This window comes from Cnephaeus nilssonii, assembly GCF_951640355.1.
Source record: "Cnephaeus nilssonii genome assembly, chromosome: 24".
Lineage (NCBI taxonomy): Eukaryota > Metazoa > Chordata > Mammalia > Chiroptera > Vespertilionidae > Cnephaeus > Cnephaeus nilssonii.
The window spans coordinates 8,069,362-8,092,341 of NC_137095.1; the positions used below are offsets into that span (position 1 = coordinate 8,069,362).

Sequence of the window (22,980 nt, forward strand, 5' to 3'; positions counted from 1 at the left end):
TGGCTTTCAAAGAGGATGCAGCAGGGACCGGTGCCTGAAGGTAACCACGAGCCACTTAAGTCATGGAGACACGGGGGGGGGGGGCAGGGGGGGTTGGCCCCCAGCGAACGTCCTGGCCTTCAGCCCCCCAATCCTCTCACTACTGCGGTCATTGTAGCCGAGTGTGCACCAGCCTGCGTCAGTGCTCACGGGCCGAGGGGCTGCCCCTGGGGCTCAGACCTTGGCCTCGGAGATGGGGGTTCCATACCTGCAGCGTTCAGGCCGCAGGTGGCAGATACGCAAACAGGCCTCCTTCAAGGAAGTGATTCCAAGAAAATGATTAACCTTTTCCAAAAGACTGCATTCTTCCCTCTTTCAATGACTGAATGGTTCAAAAAGGAAAAACACTGGTGTGGTTCAAAAAGTAAGGTAACATGCTGTTCAGCCAGACTCGCCCTGAACCTCCAAACCACTGAACAAACTCCTCCCCCCACCCCCCACGTTCCTGGGAGAAGCAAGTGTTTCCATTTAAAGGATTAAGGAGTTCCTGCATTCTTATTGCAGGGGCCTCCCAGGCCACCCCTGTGAAACGGCACCCCCCTTCCGCACTGCCTGGCCTTGCTCTGCCCCCCTTTTCCGAGGACTCAGCCATCCTGGGGGTTGGCGTTGTTGCGGTCTGTCCCCTGTCCCTTGTTGGGGGCTGCGTCCCGGCTGCTGTGAGCAGTGCCTGGTCCCAGCACCAGGACGCAACTCGAATGGGCGAGTGGCTGAGGCCAACAGTGGGCCCTGCAGGGTCCCTCCCAGCTGTGCTCTCCGTCCAGGCCCTGAGCTCAGCACCGGGGGCAGATGCCCGCCAGCCGGCCGGGAGCCTGGGAGCGGGCAGGAGAGGAAGTGAGCGGCCATCCCAGAGATGGTGGGAGCCGGGGCCCAGCGATGTGGCCAAGGGATGAGGGCGGGCCCAGCCGGGGGCAGGGGACGTGAGAGGAGAGCCCAGAGTGAAGACTCAGGTCCTGGGGGACTTTCATTGGGAGCTGCCCCCACCAGGCCCCCCAAGTGAGGCAGCGAACGGAGGGACTTGGAAGTTGGTCCTGGCCGCGTGGTGGCCGTTTAAGAGTGTGGGTCGCAGTCCAGCTCTGGGCACAGGGCCTCGGAACTCCTGCCTTGGGGGCCCTTGTGGGGTTACACCGGCTGCACCATCACTGGGTTTTGCGGAGGGAAGGGGAGTCATGAAGACGCAGGGCGCTGGGAGGTTGGGTCCGTGGTCCTCGGGTCCCGGCGGAGGCGGAGGGGGACAGTGGCTGCCGGCCTGGCCCGCCGGTGGGGTCCCAGGCCCGTCGTAGAGCCCGCCTCTGGGGAAAGCTGTGGAGGAGGCAGTAGGGGTTCTGGAAGCTTCCCTTACGAAGAGGAGTGTGAAGACAGAAGAGCACCTCATGAGGGTGGGACCAGCACAGGGCGGCCTCCAGCCACACAGGCCTGGCTGAGGGTGGGGGTCCTGTCGGCAGCTCCACACTTCCCGTAAAAAATGGGGTTTCGGCTTTCTCAAGAGCAAACCCGACGTTTTCCTTCACCTTGGACATCAGCCCGGCCTGCGAGCACCTGAGATGGGGTGCCCTGCCCCTTAGGGGTACCCCCCCTCCCCTCCAGAGGGCAGGTGGAGCTTGTCTTCCACACAGAACTGGGGCCTAACCTGGGTACCTTTTCCTTGGCACAGGTGGCAGCCTGGCGCAGGCCCTCCCTGAGGGGATCCTCAAAACATTAACCACCCAGCATGGCTCAGGCGCTGACCAATCAGAGTGGAGGTACCAGATGGGGAGGTGGGGCGTGCCTGGTGGTCCCTGTTGGTTCTGCTCCCAGAACCCCGCCTCCCCTGAGACAGCAGAGTGACCCCGGGGGCTCCCAGGTCTGCAGCTACTGCAGTTCAGTCCCCAGGCCCGGCCCGGCCCAGGGGAGGCCAGATAAGACCCCGCAGGTGGAATGTGTGCCTTGCTGAGTTAGTCAGGCCCTGCGGTGGGAGGGGCGAGGGGCCTTCTCGAGCCCCATCTCTGGACCCTCACAAGCTGGCAGCAGAACTGGGGGCCGAGAGATGGCCACGAGCCCGGGGCACTGCCGCTGCCGAAGCCCCTGCTTCGCCTGGGCAGCCTGGGAGCGCTCCCCTGGCCTCGGTTCTGAGCACTGGGCACGATGCCCTTGACCCCTCTCCAGACCTGCGAGTGGCTCCCAGCGGCCGGAGGCCACCTGCTCTTGCCGTGTCTGACAGGAAGGAGGCGGCACGTGTGCCCTGGGAGGGGTCCTTGCTGGCTAGGGAGGCCGGCGGGGATTCGAACTGTCCACTGCCAAGCCAGCTTTTTGGAACTCCGTGTGGCTGGGAGGAGGTGGCTGCCTCTCATGTGGGGCGTTTTCTGCTGAAATTCCCCCTCATGAGGGTCCCAGCCACCGCCTGGCTCTCCATCAGCTGGGCCCTGGCTAGCGCCAGCCAACCCATGGGCTGTTAAAGTTCACTCCGATGTGACAGGATTGGAGGGAAATCCCTGGGTCCAAACTACCAAACAGCCTGGCGTCGCCGTGCCGCTGCCTGGCATCGGGCTGCACCTGGCCCCGGTGACAGCAGGAAGGCCCCGCCCTGAGCCCCTGTGCTCCAGGTCACACCCTGCCAGGTGGCCTCCCTCCCAGCCCAGCTTAGCCATCACGTGTCCTCACATTCCCTGCCCTCTGAGCCTGCAGTCAGTCCCAGCTTTGCCCAAGTGGCAGCACCGGGGAATTGGCCTGGCCGTGCTGTGAGCTGAATGGACGTTAAGTCGTCGTAACCACTGGCCTGTCACTGGTTGGTCTCTCCCTTCACGGCCCCGCCACAGTCCTCCCTGGGACCCTGGGACCTCAACCCTCAAATCCACAGGGAGAGCTGGTGCGCGAGTCCCAGGGCCCTGGGCTGGCCTCTGGGAGGAGGGGGAAGACCGCCCGTCTGCACATCCCACAGTTCATTCATCAGGGAGTAGCCAGCTCCTCGCTTAATCTTCTCCCAAACCCCGTGAGGCCAAGTGTGATTCAGAGAAGCTACTGGCCCAGAGGAGTCATTTGCTAATAATCGCCGCGGCCAGGATACAAATCTTGACCACTAATAGCCTCTGTCCACACCCTCCTCCCCAAAGCCCACGGGGCTGGCCCAGACTCCGAGTGGCCCAGCTTCTCAGAGTCAGACCCTGACGGGGACCCTTTCCTGAAACCTCTGTCCCCAGGCCCCCCAGAAGCCAGGAGAGGGTGCAGGGACCCCAGGCTCATGGCCCCACTTCTGTGGACAGCCTGTCCTGGGGGCCAAGATTTGTGCAAATCTGAGTATCAGGGAGAGAACCCTCCGACTCCCAGGGCGGGTGGGCCTGTTCCCCAAACAGCTGGGGCCGCTGGACAGGGCACGCCCCCAGCCTCCTGAGGGCTCCAAAGGGGAGACATTCCAGGAGCCTGTAGCCGGGGGATCTGTTGGTCATGGGGGGTGGCGGGGGGGGGGGGGGGGAGCCTCTGGGCTGAGAAGGGGCCAGGCTGCCCAGTGTGTGGGGTTTCAAAAGGGAATTCTATTCTACAAAAGGGCTCAGGCTGCCAGGGCGAGAGGAGGAAGCCCAGGCAGGTTGAAGCAGGTCTCCGACGTTCTCTCTGCTGCTGGCGGGTGTGTGCCTAAGCTGAGCCAGCGGGGAGCGGGTGGAGGCCGCTGGGGGGGGGGGGGGGGGAAGCTGGGGGCACCCCGCTGGGTGTATGAGGGCCATATGTCCGGGTTCTAATACCGGAACCTGTGAACGTGAGCTTGTTTTAAAAAGGAGTGTTGGATGGACCTAAGTTATGGGTCCAGGGAGGAGATCACCTTGGATTATTCGGGTGAGCCCTAAATCCAGTGACAGGTGTCCTTCTGAGTGACACAGAGGAGGTGGCCCTGTGACCACAGAGGCAGAGCCTGGAGTGATGCAACCATAAGCCGAGGACCCCCGGAGCCCCCAGGGGCCGGAAGAGCCCCCGCGGGACCCTCCCCTAGAGCCTGCAGGGGGGGCAGGGCCCTGCTGGCACCTTGTCTCCGACTTCTGGCCCCAAATGGCAAGAGGATAACTTCCTGTTGCTTTAAGCCCCCCCCCCCCCCCCCCCCGGTTTGCGGGACTTTGCCAAGGAGTCGGGGGCTTCAGGGTGGGCAGAAGGGAGGTGCAGAGGGGGAAAGACGGAGGGAGGGAGGCGGGCAGAGGACTGGAGCTCTCGGGTGGGAGAGGGGAGGCCGGGCGGGGGAGAGAGGGGGCCCGGGAGGGGGACCCAGGACAAGCAAGGCCCTGGGAAAGGACGCGGGAGGGGTGGCTGAGGAGGCCAGCGATGATTCCCAGGGAAAGAGACTGGTGCCCCAGGGAGCGGCCGGAGGGCACAGGAGCGTGCCCCGAGGCCAGAGACACTGGCACACAGCGTCCATGCGGGTGGCGTGGTTGGTAAGCCGCCCACACCTCTTCTCCCAGACTCCCACCGCAGCCCCGTGGGGACCTGCCCCCACTTTCCAGATGAGGACGGTGAAGACTCCGGGGGGCCCAGCTTCTGAGGGTCAGACCCTGACAGGAAGCCACCTGTCTGGCTGCAAAGCGGGCCTCCTGGGCACCCTGCCCTGCCTGCCTGCAGGAGGCTCCCGGGGTGAGCGGTCAGTGCACAGGGGTGGGGGACTCGAGGGGTCATTGGGAGGAAGCCCACGGGAGGGAGCCCACCCCAAGGCGCAGGGCTCCTGCTGCAACTCCTGGCCCGCCCTTCCCCCACCCACCACCCCCCCCCCCCCCCCGCCTCCGGGACCTCTGTCCCTCCACTGCCCTGGCCCCCACTGGGCCAACTTACATCCGCAGGCCCTGTCCCACTTCCTGCCTTGCCAAGACGGCTTGTTCTAAAAGCTGCTCTTTGTCTTTTTTTTTTTTTTTTTTTCAAAAAATGTGTTTTTAATCAATCTCATACTAGAACCCAAACTGAAGTCTTGAAAACAGCAGCAATAAGAAATAAAAATAAAAAATCTCGGCTCCAGGAAGCGCTGACTCCAGCACCGTCCACTCCAGCACCGTCCTCTCCAGCCCATGCAGCCGCTTAGCGCCCCTCCCGCCGCCCCTCCCGGCCTCCCAAATGTCTACTCACCCCCGCCTGGGAGCCCCTGACCTCTGCAGCGCCCTGCCCCGCCACCTGCCCCTCCGGCCTCCCCTCCGGACCCTCCCCCAGCGGCTCCCCAGACTGCCGGAGGCTCACTGTAAAAGCAGGTCCATCCGTGCCCTTTTGTCAACATTCATGGAGCCTAAACTCCTTGGCGGGACATCCAAGGCCCCAGTGTCCAGGCCCCGCCCACCCCGGCGGACGCCCCTCCGTGTACCTGACCCCCTGCCACTGTGGATGCTGGTCCCTCTACCTGGGACTCCTTTCTCCACCTGTCCTTCAGGCTCAAGACTCAGCCCGAGGGGTCCCCTGTGTGCGCTGACTCCCCCCCTGCCCTTCCCAGGCTCAGAGTGGCGCTCCTCCCCGCTGTCAGGACAGTCCTGTGGGGCTTGGTTCATTGTCCGCCCGAAACGTTGCCAAGACCCGTGCCAGGCGCTGGGGCACAGGGACAGGGACACCGTACAGACTTACTCCTGCTCTGATGCCCCGGGAGACTGTGAGGACAGGTACCACCTCATGCACAGCAGCGCCGGGGCCTGCAGGTAAGGTGTGCTCCTTAAATGCTTGTTGACTGACTGACCGACCGACCAAATGAGTGAGTGGATAACCATAGCCCTTCGCACTCCTGGGCAGGGGCTGTGCTGGCCTCCGCTGAATGGCCCATCGGCAGTAGGTGCTCCGTTCTCAGACACGCTGCCCAGGGAGAGGGAAGCGTGTAGGGGAGGGGCAGCGAGTGCTCGTGATCCTCAAGGCTGGGGGAGCCTGCGAGTGCACTCTGATCTCCTGGGGACAGGGAAGAGGGCCTGGAGATGGGTGCCCCTGTCCCGACCGAGGGACTCCAGCATGCAAAGGGGGGCTGCCTGGACCTGGCCCCTGCCCCACCCTGAAACCCAGCATTACCCCGCAGGGCTCTGTCCGGCAGCCTCAAGCATGGAGAAGGACACGCTGGCTAAGGGGCCCCACATGGGACAGGCAGGGCTGAGTCCCTGCCATCTCCCCCTTCCCAGATGCTTTCTGGTCTCCTTTTCTTTCTCTTTTTTTAAAAAAAATTATATATATATATTTTTTTTATTGATTTCAGAGAGGAAGGTAGAGAGAGAGAAACATCAGTGATAAGAGAGAGTCATTGATAAGCTGCCTCCTGCATGCCCCCACTGGGGATCGAGCCCACAACCCGGGCACGTGCCCTGACCAGGAATCAAACTGTAACCTCCTGATTCATAGGTTGACGCTCAACTTCTGAGCCACGCCGGCTGGACTCTGGTCTCCTTTTTAAAATAGTATTATAATGGTTTTGGTGGTGGTGGTGGCTACTGCAAAACTAGTATACACTGAGTGGCCAGATTATGATGATCTCTGAACGCATAATAATCTGGCCACTCAGTGTGTATGTGTATATATATATTAGAGGCCCGGTGCATGAATTCATGCATGGGTGGGGTCCGGCCAGCCTGGTCAGGGGGAGGGGACATGGGCGGTTGGCCAGTCTGCCTGCTGGTCAAACTCCTGGTCGAGGGGACAATTTGCATGTTAGCCTTTTATTCTATAGGCTATACCAGTGATGGGCAACCTTTTGAGCTTGGTTTGTCAAACTTCGCCAAAAAACTGAGCATAACTCGGGTAGTGTGTCACTTTGAGGAAAAAACTTTATTTCGCAAATGTTTCATCCTCAGGAGCAGCAAATGTTTCATCCTCGGCATGCGGCCGCCTCAGCGGCCGCGTGTCATCAGAAATGGCTACGCGTGTCAGTGCTGACACGCGTGTCATAGGTTCGCCATCACTGGGCTATACACTGAGTGGCCAGATTATTATGCGTTCAGAGATCATAATAATCTGGCCACTCAGTGTATGTTCTAGCAATTCAAGGAATACCCAGGTGCATGTGGACAAAAAGTGGTCTCTCCCTGCCTTTGTCTATTCTGGTCCCTCTACCCGTCCTCCCTCACCCCTGCATCAAGTGGACTCACTGAGGCCGGCTAGGTTCACCACTCAGCACGTGTTCCCACCCTTATCCCAACACTCTTGACACCACACAAGTGTACAAGCACCCTGAGTGCCTGTGAAGATGGGACCGTAGTCAAAGTATTACTTCGGCACTTGCTTTTAAACTTAGAAAATGGACTGTGGACACCATTTCAAGGCAATGTGTACAGAATTAACTCATTCTAACTACAGTTTTTCCTGTGGGCCTTTAAGTTCTGGTTTGGTTCCCTTGGGTTTAGGGTAAATTCCCCCCAAAGCAGGGTCCCTGGGTCAAAGGGTATATGCATTTGAATTTTTTATAATTTTGTGTGTGTGTGTGTGTGTGTGTGTGTGTGTGTGTATTATTGACTTTTTTACAGAGAGGAAGGGAGAAGGATAGAGAGTTAGAAACATCAATGAGAGAGAAACATAGATCAGCTGCTTCCTGCACACCTCCTACTGGGGATGTGCCCGCAACCAAGGTACATGCCCTTGACCAGAATCGAACCTGGGACCCTTCAGTCTGCAGGCCAACGCTCTATCCACTGAGCCAAACCGGCCAGGGCTGTATATATATTTTTTATTGATTATAGAGAGGAAGGGAGAGAGAGGGATACAGACATCAATGAGAGAGAATCACGGATTGGCTGCCTCCTGCACGTCCCCCACTGGGGATCGAGCTTGAAACCCAGGCATGTGCCCTGACTGGGAATCGGGAATCGAAGCGTAACCTCCTGGAGCCACACTGGCTGGGCTAATGCGTTTAAATTTGTAATGGGTTTTGCCATTTGGCTTTCTCAAGGGGTCAGAGCAGTTCTCCAGTGTTCCATGAACTGGTCATGCTGGTTGCCCACACCCTGGCCAACTCTTGCTGTTATCAGTCATCTAAACCTTGGCCAGTAGCATGGGCCAGAACGGACATCTCATCGTTTCCAGGTTGTGTTCCCTGTGTTAACGTAAAAACATTCAAACCTGTAAAGAATTTGGGGGAGTTTATTTGAGCCAAACTGTCCACAATTGCCGGGAAGCAAAGTCTCCAACCTATCTGGGATAATGCTCCGGAAAATTGTGGTTTTTCACGTTTTTTTTATACATTACTAGAGGCTTGGTGCACAGATTTGTGCACCAGTAGGGTCCCTTGGGCTGGCCAGCGGGGATCGGGCTGAAACTGGCTCTCCAACATCTCCTGAGGGGTCCCGGATTGTGAGAGGGTGCAGGCCAGGCTGAGGGACCCCACCGGTGCAAAATCAGGGCCAGGGAGGGACCTTGGGAGGGCTCCAGGGTGTGTCTAACCCCTCTTGCTCAGTCCTGATCAGCCAGACCCCAGCAGCAACTTAACCTACTGGTCAGATCGTCTGCCCCCTGGTGGTCAGTGCACATCATAGAGACTGGTCAAACAGTAGAACGGATGGTCGGACACTTAGCATATTAGGCTTTTATTATATATACATTATAATCAAAGGAGGAGAAGATGTAAGTGGATTACACGAAATCCATTGGTGATAGATTAGGGAGGTGGGAGAAAGCTAGGGGGTGGATATCTGGAATTGGATAAAAAGTAAAATGATAGACACATACTTCTTTTACTTGGGTGGGTGTAGGATCATTAACATCAACAATTAACATGATAACAATAACAGTGAAGGAATTTGTGGTATTTCTTCATTTGGTTGTGCCCCGGGCGTGTGGGGGGGGGGAGAGAAGTTACAAGTAACCTTGACATTTCTATAATATGTTATTGTAGATGCAAAAAGGCAATAGGCTCAGTTAAGGTAAAGATTGATCTTTTCAGGGAAGATACAGGCCTAGGACATGACTACTAGCCATCACTGCTTTTAGTTAAAGTTTTAACTTCAGATCGTCCTTTGTGGTGACTTGAGGTCTCTTAAGTTTGCAAGACTGAGCTAGTCAGGTTAGCATGTGGCCTTTTTTTTTGTCCACACCTGAATATGATTAAGGTTGAACATATTGTCATGTGTTGACTGGCCTTTTAAAAAATTTCCTGTTTGGTGAGTTTTTTGGTTTTTTTTTTAGATAGGATTATTTATCATCCTCTGAGGAGACTTGAAATGTGACCTTTCATTTATTTATTTATTTATTTACTTACTTATTTATTTTTAATCCTCACCCAAGAATATTATTCCATTGATTTTTAGAGAGAGGGAACGACAGAGAGAAACATCAGTGTGAGCGAAACACATTCATTGGTTGCCTCCTGCATGAGCCCCAACCAGGGCCCAGGCTGGGGAGGAGCCTGCACCCTAGGCATGTGCCCTTGACCGGAATCGAACCCGGGACCCTTTGATCCACAGGCCAACTCTCTATCCACTGAGCCAAACCAGCTAGGGCTTCTGTGGGTTTTTAAAATCTAATCCTTTGCTCAGTTTTCAACTGTGGCATCTTGATTTATTTTTATTTTTTTAATGTATTTTTATTGACTTTAGAGAGGAAGGGAGAGAGAGATAGAAACGTCAATGATGAGAGAGAATCATTGATTGGCTGCTTCCTGCACACCTTCTAGTGGGGATCAAGCCCACAACCCGAGCATGTGCCCTTGACCAGAATCGAACCTGGGACCCTTCAGTCCGCAGGCCGACGCTCTATCCACTGAGCCAAACCGGTTTCGGCCTGATTTATTTTTAAATCTCCTTATAGGACCTTTCTGAACATTATTGGTATCAATCCTTTGTTTTATGGGTTGCAAATATTCTAGTCCAGTGTGATAGTTGTCTTTTGCCATGGAGAAGCTTTGTAGATACTTAAGTTATTTTTAACTCCTTGTTACAGCAATTTGAAGACATACTCAGAAGTAAGAACAGTATAATGAATTCACACTGCCCACCTCTGAGCTCCAGCAGCGAACGAGATAAGGCACTGGCCCAGTAGGAAGTTTTCCTTTTGACGTTGCTGGGGGTGGGTTTTGCGATGCAGAGATGTTTGCTTTTGTGTAGTCAGATTTCTCAGCCTTGCTTATTGTGGCTTCTGGTGTTGTGTGATACTTAGAGAGGTCTTCCTGCTCCACGGTTATTAATTAAACAAAGCAGATTCTTCTGGTACTTGTAAAAACATGGTTTATTATGTCCTAAGTGGTGATATAGTACTTTTTCACGTGCAGGACCATAATCTATTTAACCAGTTTTCAATTACTGAGCCATAAGGTTGTTTCTGATGTTCCCCTATTTTATTTATTTAATTTATTTTTTTAATACTTTTATTTATTTCAGAGAGGAAGGGAGAGGGAGAGAGAGATAGAAACATCAATGATGAGAGAGAATCATTGATTGGCTGCCTCCTGCACGCCCCCCACTGTGGACTGAGCCCCCAACCTGGGCATGTGCCCTGACTGGGAATTGAACCTGGGACCCTTCAGTCCGCAGGCTCTATCCACTGAGGCTACCCCATTTTTAAATCATGCTGAATTGAGCAGCCAGCCCCAACTTCCCTATTTCATCTGGATTATTTCAAAGCAAACCCTAGGCACCAAATAATTTCATCCATAAACATAAAAGGTTTTACATTTTTATATCATAAAATGTGTTAATCCTCCGATATTTCTGTCTTCCACTTTTAAGTGTATTTATATTTTGAATAGGCAGGGTATTCACATTCAAAAGAATAAAAGAGCCCTAGCTGGTTTGGCTCAGTGGATAGAGCATCGGCCTGCAGACTGAAGGGTTCCGGGTTCGATTCTGGTCAAGGGCACATGCCCAGGTTGTGGGCTCGATCCCCAATGTGGGGCGTGCAGGAGGCAGCCAATCAATAATTCTCATCATTGATATTTTTCTCTCCCTCTCCCTCTCCTTTCCTCTCTGAAATCAATAAAAATCCTATATAATAAAGAGCTAATATGCTAATTAGGCCAAACAGCAGATGGTCCGGATGACCTTCTGGACGAAGCTGAGGCTGTGAGGGCTGGCTGACGCAGCCGGGGCTGCGAGGGCCGAACCCCTTGCACGAATTTCATGCGTCAGGCCTCTAGTATATATATGATAAAAAAAGAATGAAAGGATACATTAAAGAATCTGTTTCCCACCCTGTTCTCTAGCTGCCCAGTTTCCCTGTGGGAAAAACACCAGTCCTGTCAGTTTCTTATGTGTCCTTAGAGTCATTATATACAGGGTGGGGAGAAAGTAGGTTTACAGCTGTTCATATGGAAAAACAATACAATAATCTATACTAATAAAAGGGTAATATGCTAATTAGACCAGGAGAGCTTCTAGGAGACCTTCTGGACATCCTTCCAGACAAAGCCATGGTGGGGAGGCCAAGGCAGAGGCGGTTAGGGGCGATCAAGCCAGGAGGGGAGGGCAGTTGGGGGTGAGCAGGCTGGCGGGGGCAGGGGCAGGGGGTGATCAGACTGGCAGGGGGGAAGTTGGGGGCGAGCAGGCTGGTGAGGGGGCAGTTGGGGACATTCAGGCCAGCAGTGGGGGGCAGTTGGGGACATTCAGGCCAGCAGGAGGGGGCAGTTGGGGGTGATCAGGCTGGCGGGGGGGGGGGCAGTTGGGAAAGAGCAGGGTGGTGGGGGGGCAGTTGGGGGCAAGCAGGCTGGCGGGGGGGGGCAGTTGGGGGCAAGCAGGCTGGCTTGGGGGCAGTTGGGGGTGACCAGGCCAGCAGGCAGAGTGGTTAGGGGCAATCAGGCAGGCAGGCAGGTAAGCGGTTAGGAGCCAGCGGTCCCGAATTATGAGAGGGATGTCCGACTGCCCCAAGGGATTGGGCCTAAACCAGCAGTCGGACATCCCCCGAGGGGTCCCAGATTGGAGAGGGTGCAGGCTGGGCTGAGGGACACCCCCCCCCCCCGTGCACAAATTTCGTGCACCAGGCCACTAGTAAATAATAATACAAGAAGAAACTCTGTTTTGCATACTCACAGCTGTAAGCCTACTTTTGCCCCATCCCTGTATATTACGCTTTGTTTGGCAAAAGGGAGTTTGCAAAGTTGGGGGTGGAATTAAAATTGCATCTGCAGCCCTAGCTGGTTTGGCTCAGTGGCTAGAGCATTGGCTTGCATACTGAAGGGTCCCGGATTCGATTCTGGTCAAGGGCACATGCCCGGGTTGTGGGCTCCATCCCCAGTGGGGAGCGTGCAGGAGGCAGCCGATCAATGATTCTCTCTCATCATTGATGTTTCTATCTCTCCCTCTCCCTTCCTCTCAGAAATCAATTTTAAAAAAATACCTTTTTTTTTAATTAAAAATTGCTATCTGCAGACCTGAAAGTTGAGAGATTATCTTGGATTATCCAAGTGGAGGCAATGTAATCACCAGGATCCTCAAAGGAGAAAAGTTAGTGTCAGAGTGATGTGATCATGTAACTGGACAATCAGTGGGTCCGGGCTGCCTGTCACTCCGTGAGCCAATGAAGCAGAGACAGGGTTGAATTATATGTGAGTGTTTATTCCAATCCTGCCGGCAGCATGGGAAAGCAGGTCTGCTCTGCAGGCCCCTGTAAGCCGCTGCGTATATAGGGTGGGACAAGGATTACATGGGGAATTAGGAGGCTGGGGTGGGACTCCATTGTTTGAGCAACAAGATTGTTCACCTTTCCATGATGATAGGCAGTTCTTGAATGAGAATGGTTCCAGGGTTGACTCCCAGGTTCAAGGTTGACTCCCAGGTCCTGGGGGCTTACAACCCCCAGCCAGGTCAGCCTGTCCTTTCTTTAACCAACACGAGGCACTCGTGGTTAACAGAGCTTGATTAACATCCCCCGTAACTGCAGCTAGTCCCCAATATTAACGTAAAAAAGCCATTGAAACCTGTAAAGAATTTTTGTGAGTTTATTTGAGCCAAACTGTCGACATGGCCGGAAGCAGAACCTCAACGAATTGAGGAAATGCCCCTGAGGTTGGTGGGTTACATCTGTATTTATACATATAAACTAGAGAGGCGGGAGAAAGCAAAGCAGGGAAACCCCTGGGATTGGGTAAAAAGTAAAATGATGGACACATACTCAGGTGGGTGCAGGAACAATGAACATAACAATGAAGGAATTTGTGGTTTCTGTCCTGGCGCCCAGCACATTAGGCTGTGCCCCAAGGGGTCCAGAAAAAGGGAGGTTACAAGTTACCCAGACATTTCAAAAGGTATGTTATTATAGATGCAAAAAGACAGATAACAGATAGGCTCAGTTAGGTAAAGGTTGACCTTGTCAGTGAAGATACCGGCCTAGGATGTAACTACCCACCATCACTGCTTTTAGTTCAAGTTTAATTTCAGACCATCCTTTGTGGTGACTTTAGGTCTCTGAGTTTGCAGAACTGCCATGCAGGCCTCCCCTGAGCTTGTCAGGTCAGCGTGTGGCCCCTTCCATCCACACCAATATAGCCAGAAATATTTCCCATAACCATAGCTAGTCCCCAATATAGCCAGAAATATTTCCCATAACCATAGCTAGTCCCCAATAATATTTCTTGATATAATATAGCTTGATTAATATTTCCCATAACCATAGTCCCCAATATTTCTTGATATAATATAGCTTGATTAATATTTCCCATAACCATAGTCCCCAATAATATTTCTTTTTTTTTTTAAATACATTTTATTGATTTTTTACAGGGAGGAAGGGAGAGTGATAGTTAGAAACACTGATCAGCTGCCTCCTGCACACTCCCTACTGGGTATGTGCCCACAACCAAGGTACATGCCCCTGACCGGAATGGAACCTGGGACCCTTGAGTTCACAGGCTGACGCTCTATCCACTGAGCCAAACTGGTCAGGGCCCCAATAATATTTCTTGATATAATATAGCTTGATTACTATTTCCCATAACCATAGCTAGTCCCCCAAATAGCCAGAAAGGCTGGACTTGCCGCTTGCTGGCTTTGAAAACGGTAGGGGCCACAAGCCAAGGAATGTGGGCTCCAGAAGCGGGGGGGGGGGGGGGGGGGGGTGAGGCCCCTGTTGGCCTTGACTTACAGAACTGTAAGATAAGAAGTGGGCGCTGTTTTGAGCTGGTGTTCATTTGTTACAGCAACCACAGGAAGTGAGCACTGATACCGTCTGGGACTGCCCAGTATAAAGATGCGCGGAGAAGAGGAGGCCCAGTCCCTGCCCGCACAACCCCTGGAAGCAGATGGGGTGAGAGGCAAGCCCCCTGGCTCCGGTCACTTTATTGGTAGGTCCAGCTTCCTGCTCTCGCTGCCTTCTTTCTGATGAGCCCCCCTCCCCCCCCCCCCCCCGCCCCGCAAGAGTTATAAAAGCTAAATTAACGTCCCCGGCAAGATTTAGTTATGTGGAACCCCCACCTGTGGGGTGGCTGGGATGTGCGGTTTCTTTTCCTGAATGAGTGGGGCTTCCCCCACCCCAGCTGGAAGAAGGGCTGGGCTCTGTGCCCCACCCCCAGGAGCAGATGCTGTCCAGATGTGGAGGGGCGGGGCCCTGGGCTCTGGCCACAGGAGGACTCGCTATTGGAGTTGGTGGGGGGGAAGCAGGAGACCAGGAACCAAAGAGCCATTCGGGGTCCCGGCGAGGCTGGCCGTCTGGGAGCAGCAGGCAGGCGAGTCCGGGCGCGTGTGTGGGCGGCGGCCCGAAAGGGTTAATCCGGGAGGGGTAGCGGTGGGGTCAGGTTACTTCCCTTTAAAAAGCCTGGGAAAGGAGGAGTCGGGTCGTGGTGTGGCTCTTGCGGGTGGCTGGTCCGCTCATCCTCCCGGAGCGGCTCGGCTCCGGTGGCCTAGGCAAGTGAGCGGGTGGCGGGGCAGGGGCCGGCGGGGAGCCTCAGCAGTAGTGAGTGGGGCCCCCCCGACGCCAACGCGTGCAGGGAGCCCCACGTCTGCTGCCCACGCCCCCTTCTCTGGCGGGCACCCTGAGAAGCCAAGAATTCCTTTGGCCAAGGTTCTGCTGCTCCCTCTTCTTGGCCCTCCTGGGGCAGGGGACCCCCTCCCCCGGAGAGGTCCCCCCTACCCAGGCCGGGGAGGGGGCTGCTGGAGCTTCCGGCGGGGGAGGAGAGGTGGGGAGACCAGGCTGGGAGGCGGACTGCGCCCCGCTGGCTCTGCGGCTGGGTGATGGGATTGGTGGGACGAAAGGTGACTGGCACCGAGCTGGGCTCTCCCTGGGGGTGCGCTCAGCGGGAGGGAGAGGAAAGAAAATCCTGGGGGCTGGGCCGCTGCCAGAGGAGATGGCCCGGGGCCTCTTCGGGGACCTTTGAAATGTGGCCTCTGTCTAAACTGGAATGCCCTTCCCTGGCCCCGGGGGCAAGAGGGAAGCACACGTGTGTCCTTAAGCAGCCACTTTATAATCCCATCCCGGTCCCCTCTCCCCTTGCAGCCATCCCATCAGGATGGGGGTTTCCCGATGCAAAAGGAGGCTCCCGGATTGCGGGGCGCTCCCTGGGGTGACGTCAAGGTACCCACTATCCCCGCCTTTGGGGAGGGGCCCTCCAAATGGGGCCAGTGGGGTTCTTACCCTGCACCCCAAGCCCCTAGCAGGGCAGCAGGCAGGGGCCCAGGTGAGCCCTGATCGGGGTTTTGTGGCCTGAATCCCCTCCTCCCACCATCCCAGCCCCCCAGGGACCACACCCGCCAGGCAGGGCCCTCGGGTGGTCAGAGCCCTGGTCCCAGTCACACCCCGGGTCTGATTGTGGCGAGTGTCTAAGGACCTGGATCTCTGTGGCCTCAGTGTGTTCGCCTGTGAAAGGGGAGTTACACCCGATGGGCCCTCGGGGCATCCGTTTTTCTAGGTGGAGCCGTGGTGGGGTGGAGTAAGGCGTGGCCAAGAGGAAGTGGGGATGTGTCTCCAGGGTTATCGCCCTGCCTGGTGTGTGTCCCCTTCCTGTGGTCTCCAGCCCTCATGGGCCCTGCACAGTAGAACATGGGGTGCAGAGGGGAGGGCAGGGGGTATGGGAAGATGCTTAGGAAGCATGTGTAGTTAAGCCTACTAACCAGCTGTGGTCCTTGGGCAAGACACTTAACCGCTTTGTGCCTTGGTTTCTCCAGCCGCCAAATGGTGGCGATTGTCTCAGTAGGGCGTCTATATAGTAGGTGCTCAGTTAAACAGATGGGAGTTGCCAGGCAGGATCTGCAGCCCAGGATGGCTCCTCCATGGCTGGTGCACTTCGCCCCCCCACCCCCACCCCAATCCCACGAGGCCCCTCTGTGCCTTCCCTCCTGAGGGCCCTGCATTGGGTCTTAGAGGCTGAGACCAGAGCTGACCTCCCAGCAGGGGGCCTTCTGAGGTTCTCACAGGAGGACAATGTCCGAGGCTCCCAGCGGAAGCACCCTGGGGGCTGGCCCGGGCCCAGGCTCTTGCAGCTGGGATGGAGGCCGCAGAAGCCTGGAGAAGGTCAGAGGCCAGAGCGGACCCTGAGCTGGGGCCCCAGCCTAGTCTCTGCCCCCCACTCACTGACAGGTGGGCTTCAGGGTGTCCCCTTGCTCCCAGCTCCCCTAGCCCTGCAGCGGACAGGATGGAGTGGGGAGGGGGGCGGAGTGGCCAGTGAGGGAGCCTGCAGCTCACAGTAGTTTGCTGATTGCTGGTCCTCCCGCCGTAACCCCTCCAGACTCCTAGCATTTTCAGAAGGCAACCCGTCTCCCCACCTCTGAGACTTCTCCCCTTCAGGTGATGCCTTCTACACGTGTGACTCTGCCTTAAATATTCTATTACGTGATCATTGTCAGCCTTAATGTATATATTTTATTTTATTTTTTTAATAGTTTATTGATTTTTTTACAGAGAGGAAGGGAGAGGGATAGAGAGTTAGAAACATCGATGAGATAGAAACATCCATCAGCTGCCTCCTGCACACCCCCCACCGGGGATGTGCCTGCAACCAAGGTACATGCCCCCGACCGGAATCAAACCCGGGACCCCCCAAGTCCACAGGCCGATGCTCCATCCACTGAGCCAAACCGGCTAGGGCTATATTTTAAATTTGGAGTAACTTTTGTTCTCTGGACCCAAACTGAGGCAGGGCAGAAATATGTGGGCCCGTGGGAAAGCCGCTTGGGTTGAGATGGGGCCGGAGGCACTTGGTTTCTCCCGAGTCCGGAGATGAGCTGTAAAAGGAACGCACCTCTTGTTCCCCTGTGGAGGGGCTCCACGCCACAGACAATGCAGGTGCCGCCACCCCGGCACCACGCAGGATGGAGCAGTGATTCCCTAAGTGGGTGTGGCCACGCGAGATGATTGTAGGCGCGACCCAGATGAATGGTTCTAAGTCAGGAGTCAAGAGCTGAAACGTGTAACGGAAAAAATGCAACGTTAACACGTGCAACCATTATTTCATGGCCATTCTTGTTCAGAAGGAGGGGAAGTCATGAATTGATTACAGGAAAATGTTGAGTCATGTGCAGGAGGCTCACAGATATGGCAGAGCGCAGGAAGGTAGTTTGTGTGCACAATCTGGGACCCCAGGGAGAGTGGGGATGGAGGGAACACCTGTCCCCAGGATCAAGGGGTTGAATGACGCTGAATTCCATCTTTAACCACCATCTCTCTCATTGATGCATCTGCTGCATAAGTATGTGTTGCCCACCGGTGTGTACTAGGCGCTGTGTACTTATGTGATGCCCACTGGTGTGTACTAGGCGCTTGTGTACTTATGTGATGCCCACCGGTGTATACTAGGCGCTTGTATACTTATGTGATGCCCACCGGTGTGTACTTACGTGTTGCCCACCGGTGTGTACTAGGCGCTTGTGTACTTATGTGATGCCCACCGGTGTGTACTAGGCGCTTGTGTACTTATGTGATGCCCACCGGTGTGTACTAGGCGCTTGTGTACTTATGTGATGCCCACCGGTGTGTACTAGGTGCTTGTGTACTTATGTGTTGCCCACCGGTGTGTACTGGGCGCTTGTGTACTTATGTGATGCCCACCGGTGTGTACTGGGCGCTTGTGTACTTATGTGATGCCCACCGGTGTGTACTAGGTGCTTGTGTACTTATGTGATGCCCACCGGTGTGTACTAGGCGTGTGTACTTATGTGATGCCCACTGGTGTATACTAGGCGCTTGTGTACTTATGTGATGCCCACCGGTGTGTACTTACGTGTTGCCCACCGATGTGTACTAGGTGCTTGTGTACATATGAGATGCTCACTGGTGTGTACTAGGCGCTTGTGTACTTATGTGATGCCCACCGGTGTGTACTAGGCGCTTGTGTACTTATGTGATGCCCACCGGTGTGTACTTATGTGTTGCCCACCGATGTGTACTAGGTGCTTGTGTACATATGAGATGCTCACTGGTGTGTACTAGGCGCTTGTGTACTTATGTGATGCCCACCGGTGTGTACTAGGCGCTTGTGTACTTATGTGATGCCCACCGGTGTGTACTAGGCGCTTGTGTACTTATGTGATGCCCACCGGTGTGTACTAGGCGCTTGTGTACTTATGTGATGCCCACCGGTGTGTACTTACGTGTTGCCCACCGATGTGTACTAGGTGCTTGTGTACTTATGTGATGCCCACCGGTGTGTACTAGGTGCTTGTGTACATATGAGATGCTCACTGGTGTGTACTAGGCGCTTGTGTACTTATGTGATGCCCACCGGTGTATACTAGGCGCTTGTGTACTTACATGTTGCCCACCGGTGTGTACTAGGCGCTTGTGTACTTATGTGATGCCCAGCGGTGTGTACTAGGCGCTTGTGTACTTATGTGATGCCCAGCGGTGTGTACTAGGCGCTTGTGTACTTACGTGATGCCCACCGGTGTGTACTAGGCGCTGTGTACTTACATGATGCCCACCGGTGTGTACTAGGCGCTGTGTACTTACGTGTTGCCCACCGGTGTGTACTAGGTGCTTGTTTACTGGGGGTGGGGGGAACTATTCTCATGGCGCTCAGTCTTGGGGGTTCTCGGGGGGCTGTCCTGGGGCAGCAGCGCTGAAGTGAGCCTCCAGGACGAGAAGGTGGTGTGTGCAGCAACGACAGGAGCTCTCCAGGCCAAAGAGCAGTTCATGTGGGGCCACGGGTGGCGGATGGGGCAGGGGGAGCCTGGCGGGCTTGATAAACCAGAAGACAGTGGGGCGGAGGAGAGAGGGTGGCAGGGGGAGAGGGATGAGACCAGAGGATCCTGGGGGCTGGATCACACCGGAGCTGTAAGCCACGGCAGGGATGGTAGCTGCTGTCATTCATTCAGCCGACACGCATTGGCCTCATGACCTGCGCTAGGCGTGGAGGGGTGTACAGCCACCGAGCCTTCCCCCGAGGTGCCTAGGTCTAGGTTTGAACATGCAGACGGCCTTTTCGTAAGAGCGGTGATCAGGGAAGGAATCAGGCCAGGGAAGTACAAAGGGGCTGCCTTACGGGAGAAGGCAGTGACATCTGAGCCGGGTTTTGAAGGATGAGTAAGTCGGGCTCTGACGGGAGGGAGAGAAAAGACATCCCTGGCAGTGGGAACAGGAAGAGCAAAGAAAGGCACAGAGACACGAAAAGGCCCAGAGGGTTTGGGGGAATGCCGGCAGCTGGAGCCACGGTGGGCACTGGAGGTAGAGGCCAGAGGGTCAAGTTCACAGACGGTCTTGAGGCTCAAGCCAGAGTGGAGGTTTCCTTCTGCGGGCAGCGAGGAGCCGGAGAGCGGGCTGGAGCGGGAGACGAAGAACTCCGGCCAAGGTGTGTCTGGTGGGATGTGGAGATGGCCCCCGCGTGGTATCACAGCAGTGGGGCTGGGGGACATGTCCCTCTCGGCGCCCCCAGCTGGGCCGGCCTGGTGCCCAGAGCAGGGACCTCCCCTGACAGGTCAGTGGGCTGCCTGCTGCGCCCACTTTGAAGGCCAGAGGCTCTTTCCCAGGGAGTGCAGATCCCAGCCAGCTGGGCCCGTGGGCCAGGTCCAAAGCAAACAGGAAAAGCCGACGGTGGGCCAGGCTGGGCCTCTTTCTTTGTTTGGAGAAGGGATTAGGCCAGCAGGATTTGGCTTGGTGGGTCTTTCCCTCCAGGGGTGGGAGGGGGCTGCAGGCCCAGTCAGGGGCGCGGTGAGGCGCAATTCAGGGGGGCGGCACGGGTCCCGGGGGCCAGCCTCCAGGGGTACCACACGCAAGGCCTTCCTTGGCAGATGCTACCCCGATGGCGGGAACCGGGAGCACACGCTACGTCACCCTGGGGTGTCACCGGGCCCAAGTTGCAACCCTGCCCTGGGCACTTGGCTTCCCACTCGGTTGATTTCTTGGAAATCAACCCAGGCCTGAGGGGGTGGCTGCCAGTTACTGCAGGGGGAAGTCCACACCGCCCAGACCAGGGCCCTGGGGGACAGGTCTCCAGCGAAACAGGGAACTGCTGAGGGCTTGGAGCACCCTCCCTCTGAGGGATGGGCACCCAGGATTCCCCCGCAGACCCAGCCCTCAGCCCCTGGCCTCTGCTGGCCAGATGCGGTGGCGGCCATTCACTCTGGCAGTTGTGCGGGAATGAACTCGTCTCTGCGTCGGCTCACACATGTAGTCACTGACCAGGCCTTCGTGCAGGCTTGGGGGGGGGGGAGGGCGGGGCAGGTGAATGAGGTCCTCCAGGAGCTGGTGAGCTGACGGAGCAGACAAACGGGAGTCCTGAGGGGCATCTGGCCCCGACGTGAGTCCTGCCTGCTTGCTGTGAGTGGAAGTGGGCTGGAAGGGGGAGGCCGTTCTCCCAGGGCAAGCGTGGGGGCAGGGACAGGAGCGGAGATGGGCTAGAAAGGCTTCAAGAAGGTGAGACCCCTGCCGAAACCGGTTTGGCTCAGTGGATAGAGCGTCGGCCTGTGGACTCAAGGGTCCCAGGTTCGATTCCGGTCAAGGGCATGTACCTTGGTTGCGGGCACATCCTCAGTAGGGGGTGTGCAAGAGGCAGCTGATCGATGTTTCTCTCTCATCGATGTTTCTAACTCTCTATCCCTCTCTCTTCCTCTCTGTAAAAAATCAATAAAATACAAAAAAAAAAAAAAAAAAAGAAAAGAAGGTGAGACCCCTTGAATGGACTCCCTCATTTACTCCTTCGTATGTGCCAAGTGTTGGTAAACAGAAGCAACCAGCGCCCCCCCCCCCCGCCCCCGGCCCCCGCTCTCTTGGGGCCTCCAGTCCATTGGGGAAATGGGCAGGGCTGGAGTCATCAACCACACAGATCACATCGAAAACTCGCTGAGATACAGGGCTTCGAAGAAGAGGTGTGTGGTGCTAATGGAGCTAATAGGAGCTTGACCTGGCCAGGGAGGTCAGGCATCTTCTCTGAGAAAGACTGGAAGGGTGAATAGGAATGAACCAGGGTAAGAAGGGAGAGAAGATGACCCAGGCAGAGGAAACAGCATGTGCAAAGGCCCTGTGGTGAGGGAGCTGGGTGAAGTCCAGAGAGGCTGGAGAACCAAGGCAGGAGGGAGTGGGGTGAGAATGAGGCTGTGCCGTGGGCAGGCTGAGAGCACTCGAATTTGGGTCCCTTTAGATCTGGTTTAGATTCCAAGACCAAAAGGAAGGTTTTAAGCAGTGTTACCAACAAGTTTGGATTCTTGTCTCCTGATATAAAAGAAGTTGAACCAGGGACACTGATAAAAGCGAAGGCAGATTTATTGAGGCTCTGCAGAGGGCGGGAACACCGAGATAGGGTCCCAAGTTCTGTGCCCCAAATGTGGGGCCGAGGGGTTTCTATGGCTTAGGAACATGGAAGTTGTGGGGTTAACAAGGAGTGAGTTAGCAGGCTTTTTCTTTTTTGGAACGCAGATCTGGGTATATGTCAGCGAAGTAAAGCGTTCTGTGATTGTGCAACACTTACTATGGGATGTGGGAAGGGACTTTCCCAACCAGATATTGAATTGGTCCCTAAGTGATTGATGGCTTGGCTTTTTAAAAAAAGGGCAAAACAACATATATATATATAGTGTGTGTATACACACACACACACACGCACACACACACGCACACTGGTGGCCTGGTGCACGAATTCGGCTGCTTCCTGCACACCCCCTACTCAGGATCGAGCCCACAACCTGGGCATAGGCCCTGACCGGGAATCAAATCAGTGACCTCTTGGTTCCAGGGTTGACATTCAACCGCTGAGCCACACCCAGCTGGGCGATGGCTTGGCTTTAGGTCAGAAAAACACACTTAAAAGATGTCTCAGTCGTCTCTGGACCATTGTTTTATAGCTGCCTATTGACGGCTGCCATAGTTCTGGTGGGCTTGGCTCGATGGAGCAGTTTTGGGGGAACATTGTATCCTGCCCGTTTCAGTAGAAAATAACGATCCAGTTTGTTTGGTGAAGAGGTTTGAGGGGGGCTGAGTGGAAGTGGGATGTGGGGAGTGGGTGAGGGCACAGCAGTGTCCACATAAACCATGAGAGTGGCTTTGACCCAGGAGTGGTGAGATGGGGGGCGGGGGGTGCTGGACGTGGGGGTGAGGGGCAGGCGGTGTCAGGGCTTGAGGATCTAGGCTGGTGGATGGGAAGGGTAAGACTGGGCATCAGTTTCCTCTGAGCCAAACCGGCTGGGGCAGTTCTGCCTTTTTATTGAGAAGGATGAGTGCTATTCTCATTCCTGCCAAGGATAGCAAAAGAGGCCGTGGCCAAGCCCTGGGTAAGAAACGGGGGCGGGGAGGTGACTTTTAGGTTCCGCTCTGTGGTGTTTCTATCTTTTCTCATTAAATCTGTTCGTGAACAAGGGAGGGAAAGACTGTCATGAGGCCGAAACCGGTGTGGCTCAGTGGTTAGAGCGTCAGCCTGTGGACGGAAGGGTCCCGGGTTCGATTCCGGTCAAGGGCATGTACCTTGCTTGCAGGCACATCCCCAGTGGGGGCTGTGCAGGAGGCAGCTGATCGATGTTTCTCTCCCATCGATGTTTCTGGCTCTCTATCCCTCTCCCTTCCTCTCTGTAAAAAAATCAATAAAATATATTAAAAAAAAAAAAAAAAAAAAAAAGACTGTCATGAGGAAAGAGGTCTCAGAAAGAGAAAGCTACCCACCCAGGGTCATGGCTGGTCAAGAGATTAAGCCTCAGCCCTAACGGGTTTGGC

General features: G+C 55.4%; 1 protein-coding gene across 3 annotated transcripts in view; it reads left to right on the forward strand.

Moving 5' to 3' along the window:
• Positions 1-507: 507 nt before the first annotated feature.
• The window catches only part of ANPEP (alanyl aminopeptidase, membrane), a 41,058-nt gene continuing 18,585 nt past the window's right edge, over positions 508-22,980 (forward strand). The window contains exons 1-4 of one of the 3 annotated variants that reach the window (XM_079764060.1): positions 508-1,778; positions 5,462-5,660; positions 9,868-9,993; positions 14,054-14,197. The gene's annotated coding sequence lies outside the window, so the exon portion shown is untranslated. Of the gene's footprint in view, positions 1,779-4,454; positions 4,624-5,156; positions 5,661-9,867; positions 9,994-14,053; positions 14,198-22,980 lie in introns of those variants that run through there. The other 2 variants (XM_079764058.1, XM_079764059.1) reach the window with 2 other exon arrangements.